The sequence below is a fragment of the Cynoglossus semilaevis genome, chromosome 2 (genome assembly GCF_000523025.1).
Source record: "Cynoglossus semilaevis isolate Cse_v1.0 chromosome 2, Cse_v1.0, whole genome shotgun sequence".
In the NCBI taxonomy this organism is placed as follows: domain Eukaryota; kingdom Metazoa; phylum Chordata; class Actinopteri; order Pleuronectiformes; family Cynoglossidae; genus Cynoglossus; species Cynoglossus semilaevis.
In genome coordinates this window covers 5,900,755-5,910,150 of record NC_024308.1, presented here as the reverse complement: position 1 = coordinate 5,910,150, position 9,396 = coordinate 5,900,755, and the positions used below count along the sequence as shown (strand labels likewise).

Sequence of the window (9,396 nt, the reverse complement as noted above, 5' to 3'; positions counted from 1 at the left end):
AAAAATCACCCAAAACATGCCTTGCACAGTTGCAGCTACTGATGTTTATCCATGCTGGCTTTAAAGGCCTTAACATTGGGGTAAAGGTCAAGGTTGTTCCCAGTTCAATAATGACTAAGCAACTGCAGAGAGAATGTGGAAAATATGCCTTCGCTGCTTTAGTTCTACATGTGAAGCACAGGATGTTGGCTGCATGACATTTTTTCCTTTTTTGCCAGGCACCACACTTAGTTGGCCAGATTTGGGCTTTCTGGGAATGTTAAACCCCAGAATCTTTGTAATCTGAAGCTCAACAACAGTTTCATAGTGGCAGGAAAAATGTCTATAAATGTAGGAAAAAAACTAAACACTTTTGTGAATGGAAAGGTGTGTATTTTGTTTTGTTTTTTTTAACTACACTATAGTGCTGATGTACTGATCTCATGTAGCAGTAGGTGTAGGCATGCAGTCGAGGAAGGTGGAGTGAGAAAAACAAAAATCATGTCAGAATCCATGTTGACCCGTGGGGCCCTCTCTTGGGGCCCTTTCTGCCTCAGCGCCTTCAGAAGATTTAGGATGACATGCACCCAGTGCTCTCTTGTAGGCCTTTAAATATGTTAATATATAACATTCTTCTTACATTACATTCTTTATAATGTTCTCTCCCTCTCATCCAAGAGGCTTCTTCAGAGAACTACTGAAGAAGCCTCTTCTTTTTTTGCCTTACTTGTGCAAAAAACAAAACAATACACACCTCTATTGACCACACAGTTGTCTCTTAGTCAAACTTCAACATGATGCTACTGGGTGTTTTACCCATGCATAGAAACATAAAATTGAAAAATCAAGTTACTTTCTCATTTAAAAAATGTATTATTTTTCCCCTCTCTAAAAATACTCCTATCAATTTCAGGGACCAAAATAGGAGTTCATTTTTAAAAAAAATTGAAGTATTTTAATTCTATAAGGGAAGATTATTTCATCAATAGTGACCCCTATTTGCAGACCTAGAAATCAATGTAGAACAATCAGATCCTACATCATCATATAAACCCTACTATTTTCAGAGCTATATCCCTGTCTATGTGCTAGGATGATTCCTGCACCTCCCTTTTTGAGTTTTTGTCTTCCTTTTTCAGAAACAACTCACCACCTACTGGTGACAACTGGTCACTACTATGACTCATTGTTCCTCTCCATTTGCAGGATATAATGCAGGACAACTAAAACCACACACATTGGTACGATACACACTCACATTCTTCCTAAACTATTCGCCCAATTATGCGTGTTTGTGAGCGAGGGACCTAGCCTTTTTCCTCCTGGCCTGGTCTGTTGCAAATGTGTCACAAACACCTCATGATCAGTTAGTATTTGTGTCACAAAGCACACTTGTCTCTGGTTAACAGAGTGAAAGACACTCCCTCTTGATGAATGTCCCTCTCTCGCTCCGACTCTCTGTCATAGCCTAATTGGTTGAGGGTCCACTACTGGTACTACAACATTCCAGGCCTCTGTGCAGTTGTCGGCCGTTTCTTATGACTCTCACCATGGAAACATAGTCTCTGTCTTCAGTAGCTGAGAAAATATGTCCGCTGTTTATGTTTATGTTTATGTTTATGCCGCTTTAGGGTCTTTTGCAAAAAAAATGTTGGAGTGTTTCAGAATAAACGCAGCATGAGTGTGTGTGTGAAGTGTATGTAGAGTACTGTATAATTATTTCCATGAGCTGAGTCAGCAGAGCAGACGAACAGCCTGGTCTCCTGTACTGGAATAACATAACAGGAAAGTGATGCATTACTGGAAAGCTCCATCTTCATGGCCCTCTAGAGACTCATGCAGCCATGTAACAGCAACTTTATATTTCCTTTACATTGCTAATATATATATATATATATATATATATATATATAATATAATGTCGAGGGGTGGAGTTGTGTCAGGACAAATATCTCAACAATACATGTTGCTTGGACAGTGGCAGAATATTGAAAAACCTCTGTCTTTTCTTAATGGTCTGTGAAATAACATCCAAAACAAGACTGCAGATTATAACAAGGTCCCCAGATTGACTAATTAAATTACATTTAAATATTAATATTACCATAATTTACCTTATTAACATCACATTTTTTAATAAAGTTAATAAATTAACTTTATTAACTTTTTAGACACAGACTCACAAAAAAGTATTGCTATTTTCTGTGAGATTGATTTACATGAAGACCTAAATGTAATACTGATTGTCAAACTGATCTGTTGACTCTGACTCTGACTCTGAGCAGAGAATATAAGTCCAATACTGAACATACACTAGACAAAGTACTATTACTGTACACTTGGATATTGCCGCCATTTTCTCTTTTGCTTTTTGTTCCATAAAAATAGTTGTACCTCTGTTCCGCAAAAGCACATCTGTGAATGAAAATATCTGACTGCAAATGTGTTTCCACTTTTTCACCTAGTGGTTTCACACTCAGTGTGTGAAGCAAATTCAAAAACGGCCTCATTGTCAACAACCCACAGCGTGTACTGGCGCTAGGACTAGGACTTTGAGAATCGAACACATGCAGACTAACACAGAACAGATGGCCTCACCCTCAGACACGTCTCAAGCCAAACCACTACAGTCTTGTTGCAGAGCCCAGCAGCAAAAAAATATATGGCCTGTGACGACCTTGAACCCTGCTGGATTACGTCACTTGCTGGGAACACCGAGGCCTCGTTCTGCCCCCTTTGTTTATATCCCCTATCACCCAATGGAGGCTGGGAACCTTGGAAAATCAAAACATTCAACCACAGGGGAACTTAAATGGCTAAAAATTTGAAAACACAGAAATATGACTTATGTGGATACTTTGTTCTAAGAATGATGGAAAAATTGTGCTCAACAATAACAACATGACTTTTTTAAAGAAATGGCTAAAAAAAAGTCCCAGAAGAGGTGACAAAGTAACATTTACACAACAAAATATTAACATCAAAATTCAACAAAACCACATGCTATACTATGAATTTTGGGAGAAAGAAATAAAAAAAAATAAAAAAATTCTACAAAGTAATGTTTAAACCATAAAATATTTTTGTTAAACATTTGAACAAAACAACAGACTATTATATTATTTTTTAAAAAGTGATGTTTAAAATGCAATCTACACTCTCACATATTCACCCAGGAACACAGTTTGTTCCAAAAATGCCTAAATACATCATTTCCTGAGATATAAGAAATGCCTTGACTCTGTCTGGATCTGTGGTTCCCGCTCACACCACACTGTGGCTGTGGATGAATACTTTCTTTCTTTAATTCTCTCTGGCTTTTTTGGAAGAGTCACACTCTTTAAATGGCTGCTGTCATGGCTGTTTGGCTGAATTCTGCGGCTCATTATAACAATTATCTTCAACACAAATGGAACAGTGAATGTGCAGGCTGCAGTATTAGCCATATATGTGTTTGCTGCCTGGCATCGGCAGTAGGAAATTAAACCTAATAAATCCAAATTGATGTACTTTCAAGTATTAATTCAATTTTTTTTCTTTATTATTTTAAAATGTCCTTCTCAGTTAAATTAACCCAATTTTATGGTATCATATTTTAGTTTATTTTTTAATTACTTATTTAGCTTTTCATTTGCTATTTTAGCTTTATTTTGTGTTAGAAGATTTTTAAATACTTTTCATTGCACTATTATATCATCTTTAAAACAATTACAATTTTACACTATGTGCATTCTCTCCAATAAAGAAAGAAAGAAAGAAAAAAAGCAACAAACTGTGAGGATATTGAATAAAGCACAGGTTCGAGCGGTTAAACAATCATTGCATTAAATGCATTAAAAATGGTTTTCTCTGGTCTGCTGAAAAACTTGTGGTTTTTCGTGGCTTCTGGTTGTAAAGTTAAATCTCTGCTGACACGGGCGTCGGCACAAACCGCAAATGCTCAGGCCTGCTAAATTACCAGAGAAATACTTTAGCAGACGAAACCACTGTCTCCTGGACAATGTTAGAATCTGGGGCTGACAGTGACACATACAGTGGTACAGTCCCACCAAAATGACCAAAATTTTCAGAACACAAATGTTTTCTGTTAATATCCGTCTGTAACTTGTTGTGGTTTGACTCTGGGGGCGCTGTTGAGCTATTTTGCTAAGCTCTATTCTTTGAAAACATGAACTATTTTGCATGTTGCATCATTACAGTATTTAAGTAGACAAACATTGGTAAATATTTTACCAAACATGCACTGGCTAAATGTGCACATTCAACAGGCTGCGGGACGACGTTAGCTGATTTGACAAGCCTTCCTCTTTAAATAGTGCTAATGCTAATCCCTCTTGACTCGTAGCCTCAAAAGTGCTTGTTTGTCAGAAGCTTTGACCCGATGATCACGTGATTTTAGAATGTGGCAAACAGTTATGCAGTGTTGACGGTAAAAGGAAAAAAAAAGAAAATTGTTGTTTTTTTTAATTAACAAAAATGTCTCCCCAGCCCATAAACACCAGTACAATAGTTAGCCCGTCTATGGAGTGGCCTAGTTCACGCTAAAACAGTACAAAACAGTCATAGGTATAAACACAGTAATATTCTAAACCTTTGAGTTTAGTATGAATTTATTCATTGACTCACCATCTACCAATTTTGTTTTTCAGGATTGTGTGGGGCTGAAGCCAATCCCAGCAGTCCTATGGTGAGGTTGGGGTACACTTGGACAGTTTGCCACGCCATCAGAGAAGCTATATACCTAGAGAAAGAAAAAAAAAATACAGAAAGAATTTGTTACCACAGGGAACAAACCAGTGACATTTTGCTGTAAGGTGATAGCACTTACCAACTCTTTCACAGGTGACTGAAGTTTTTCATGTCTTCTTGTATACATTTTCACGAGCTCTGTGTATGTGCAACATCTTCTCTGTCTCCCGTCGTCTACGGAGCAGACCAGCAGTCGTGTCGTTCCAGGAAACGGCTACTAAGTGTTCAGACTGCTAATGTACCCCCATTGATAAACATTTTGTTAGTGCTGGACCAAGTATTGATTGGAGATCTACATCCAGTTCGACTAAAGCACTCAGAACAGATAATAAACCAGCGAAGGTGAAAGTGGAAGGTCGAGTCCAGTTTATAGTTCTCTTTCTCCCAAGGGAAATCGTCTAATGCTACAGGGATTTTTCCCAAAAATAATGAAGATGTTTGAGCACAGTGACCACCTCCTTATCTAATATGAAGAATAAAAGCATAGGATGAGAATGCTGTACCATTTAAAATACTTTTAATCATTGAGTAGGCTTGTATAATTGACGTAGTGTACAATATAACTCTTCACATCAATGAATATAATCATCTGTTGAACATTTCAGCTGTACAACTGTACAGATAACACATTTCTCTGAGCACACTGCGTAACAGAATAACAAGAGATTAAAAATATATATAGTACAGTAATAATAAAGCACACCAAAAAATAACTCTTCTTCTACTCACTGAAGCAGAATATTGATTGGACCGATCCAGTGCACTGCAGTCTTTTCTGTTCCAATCCTTTCAGCTTCCTGCTGCCTGGGTTACATTTTTGGCATCAGGTCGGAGCCTGTGTAGTACACTGTGTAGGGTTTGTTCTAGTTCTAAGCTGTTTGGGATGTGAAGCAAACCCAAAAGGAAATCAAGAAAATGTTTTACTGTGTGGGAAACCTGCTTTTTCAGAGTGGGCGGGATGCCAGGTTACAACAATAAAGGAGCAATTCTGCTACTCTTGCTATATCTTATAAATAAGTCCACCATATTGGACACAAATCTGGTTCCACTGAAGCAGAAGCCCAGTTCAGAGTCCAGTTAGGATGCAAGTTTGAGCTGTAGTTGGTTAAAGGTCCAGATAAAACTACGCCCTGTAGGCAGAAATAAAGTGTCCTTACAAGAATACTTGTGTTTCTGTGTGTGTGTTTGTTCACGTGAGAGAAAAGAAGAAAACAGCAGGACATCAGTGTGTGCTACACTGTTCACTTCACTTCTCTGCCTCCATCTTAACAGGATTATAATCTCCACTGTCATCTATGTTAATTGTGACATTTAAACTGAAAAATCACAGTGCCATTTCAAATGATGAATTTTTTTTTCTGATCTTACTTAGAAAAAAAACTAAGACGTGCACAACCTAACAGTGTAGTTAAAAGGTACACTGAGTGAGATTTAGATTCATGTGAAGTTCCTGTACTGTGTTTGCTCGTCCATCACCTCACTAAGGTTTTTCCACTGCTACTCCTGTTGTAACCAACGTTAGACTATTGAAACTCACATTCACACATTTACACCACTGAGATCCTTTATCATCATCTCATACAGGGCGCCTTTACTCCACTCTAGTCCAGATCGTCAGCCAAAGTCTCTCTCATTTGAAAACATAAGGGAGATGCATCATAATAGTTTCCATTAAGAGCTCAGAACTCACTACTGTGATCACCACCTTGGATCAACCAGCACTGCTGAATCACAAAACGGCACTAAAACTGTTTTATGTGGTCACTGAAGCTGAAACCTGGTGAGTCCGATCGCCATGACAACCATGACGATGTCCACTCGTCTCTGTAATCGCAACGTGTCTCCTGTGCCCAGAATAGCGGCGGGGCGCCTGGCACCTGACGCCTGGACACACACTCACCAAAACCATAAATCCTGGACTTCACAAAAGGAGGAAACACACATTTATGAAAACCAGTCTCACCGACTGCCTCCCTGTCGAGTGTCTCTTCCTCTCCTTCGCCAATACTTTCAGTCTTTGTTTAACATCCCTGACCTTAACGATGCATCGAAGGTTAGCAGCTAACCCCGTCCATAGACCAAAAAATAAGAAATGTTTGTAGCCATCTAATAATAGCAAGTCCTCTGAGACAAATATGTTTTCTGACTTTGGGTAATACAAATAAAATTGACTTTTCTCTGGGCTGTGGAAGCAAGGAGAAAGTTGCTCAAAAAGGAAAATACAAAACCTAGTCCAGGTCAGTTTACACCAAAAATTCTTGGCATGGAAATGTCACATCCACTGAGAAACTTAGCAGATGTTAAAAAACAACCTGCATTTTCCCAGACATCACTTTAAATGGATTTGCTTGAGAAACTTCCTGTGCTTCACTCTTGGACTTCTTCCTCATTTTGTCGTGTGCGCTTTAAGAATTTGCATTAAACAGGAGGTAAAAAAAAAAAAAAGAAAAAAGTGGATGATACAGTTTTCAGACTGGTTCCACCCAGTGTTAACCCCTAAGGAAGTAGAGTGAAGTTTCAGGACATACTCAAATGTGATCTAATGTGTTTTACAGGTTTATTCTTCGCTTTATAGTTTTTTTTTTTTCCTATATGGCTCAGCTACTTTGGACAGAAAACCACAAACTAGCAGAGCGGTCTCTTTGGCATTCAGCACAGCAGTACAACAGACGTATGTTGAAGAAGGAATGAGACGTCAAATGACCTCATGTCTATACTGTGGCCGTACTGCATAATAAACCATGTCTGAAATACTCATCCAAAGGATGGTGGATGGTCTGTACGTACAGTACATGGAATATGAAAAGAATTGGTTCAACTTGTCCAAGAGGTTCAAGGAATCTTAGCTTACTTTTCCTTGACTGCCTCCAAGGCTGGCCCGTTGCTGTGGTGCTGGTTTTATGGAGCTGTCCCGAGTGAGGGTATTGTGTGCATATAATATGTGTGTGTGTGTATGTGCGTGTGTCTTGGCACAAACTGAACATTTCCATCCAGCCAGCATGATGCTGGAAAGTCACTGAGGATAAAGGAGAAGCAGGAGGCGAGAGGAAGCACTTTAGCAGCTAAAGCAATTGTGGATGCTGAGTTTAATGTCTTTATCTATAACTGCCCTGACAGAACTAATGGAAAATTTAATTTAACACAAGACTGCAGTGTGGCTAGACTGACAACAGCTGAATCTGTGTTTGAAAAAACTAAACCAAATTTCCAAAAAGAGCCCAGATCTTTTAGATCCTCTGCTTAACCTGGAGGAATAAAAGAAAACATACCGTTGCTCAAATAGTGTCACGTTGTCAATTCCGTTGAGCTTCTTCAACGTATAGCAAGCAAAATGAAAGAGTTTTTCACTTAGTGTGCTATTATTAACTGCTTGGCCAAGAAGAGAAGTTCAACCTTATAATAACTGGTGAAAGAAGGATGATGTCAAACACATTTTTAAGCCCAAAAAGGCTGCAAATACTGGCTGCAGTGTGTCCATACAAAGTATTAAAATCCATCAATTGCTCTGGCATCAGTTTCAAAGCCCTCGGCCTGCTCCACTGGAGCCACAGCATAGTTTTTAAATAACTCCATGCTTTAAAATCAAAGAGGAGTGCAGACGTGCAAAATGATACCACAGCAGGAAAATTCACTCTGGATCTCAGCTGTCCAGACAGGCATAGACAATAACACATGGGGTAAGCCAAGACTACTACAGTCACACCAATTACACAATTTGACCATAAAGAGTTGCATTACCTTTACAACATTAGCAGAATGACTGCAGACTCCTAGATGACGTAGGGCCACTGCCATAAATGACGTGAAAATGCTTGAGTGCCACTGGGAGTCATCGACTCGGTTCTAATCCTGATAGGACAGCTGTGCTGAGGCAGTCGGCATCTGTCTCACACACGCGCGCACACACACACACATACACAGAAACAAACAAATCGTCATTCCAGTCTCCTCGTCTTTTGAATTCCTGAAGAATAAAACCTTTTTTATCCACTGAGAAGACACTGCAAACGCTTGAGCAGACTTTGGCTCAACGTCTTTGGACGTGTCGAGTCTTCTGCAAATTTCTCACAATTCAGGCAATAAAGCTATTAGCACGGGGCATGCACGGTCCACCCGCTTAGCATAGCACATTTAACACTTTACACGTACAACCACAAATCCTGATCTAGCTGAAAAATAAAATCTGTCAAAATATGATTATCATAACGACAGTGCAGTCATTTCAGAAAAGAAAATACTGTACAGAAAACCTATGCATCATCACTGATTAGGCACAACATCTTCTTAGAGAAGTAAATAATTATAACTGGAAAAAAAATTAAATAATAATAATTTTCAAGCCACAACTAGAACCAGGAGCACAGTACGAGGCTGTGATTTTAGGTACAACACTGCCGGACTGGTTATTTACCATAAACATTAGCTGAAACAACACAAATGCTAACAGTGAGTACAATCATTCTCTAGGAGGGAAACATTTACTTACATATTTTGTTTACAGTCATTTATCATCTACCAGATATCAAACAATATCACAGTATGCCGTCTGTGGCGTGGTATTTACTCCTATGGGTATTTTTTGCTCACCATCGCAGTAGCTAATGAATATTTAAGAAATGGTCAGTACTTCATGGCTAAAAAAAAAAAAAAACCAAATGTTCCAAAACT

At 38.7% G+C, this 9,396-nt stretch overlaps 1 long non-coding RNA gene across 1 annotated transcript in view; it reads right to left on the bottom strand.

Annotated features, from left to right (window-relative positions):
- Positions 1-9,373, bottom strand: part of LOC107988300 (uncharacterized) — a 10,828-nt gene extending 1,455 nt beyond the window's left edge. Inside the window, exons 1-2 of the long non-coding RNA XR_001759858.2 lie at positions 4,808-9,373; positions 4,606-4,720 (exon numbers count right to left, since the gene is read on the bottom strand). This is a non-coding gene — a long non-coding RNA (uncharacterized LOC107988300). The remainder of the gene's footprint in view (positions 1-4,605; positions 4,721-4,807) is intronic.
- Positions 9,374-9,396: the final 23 nt, after the last annotated feature.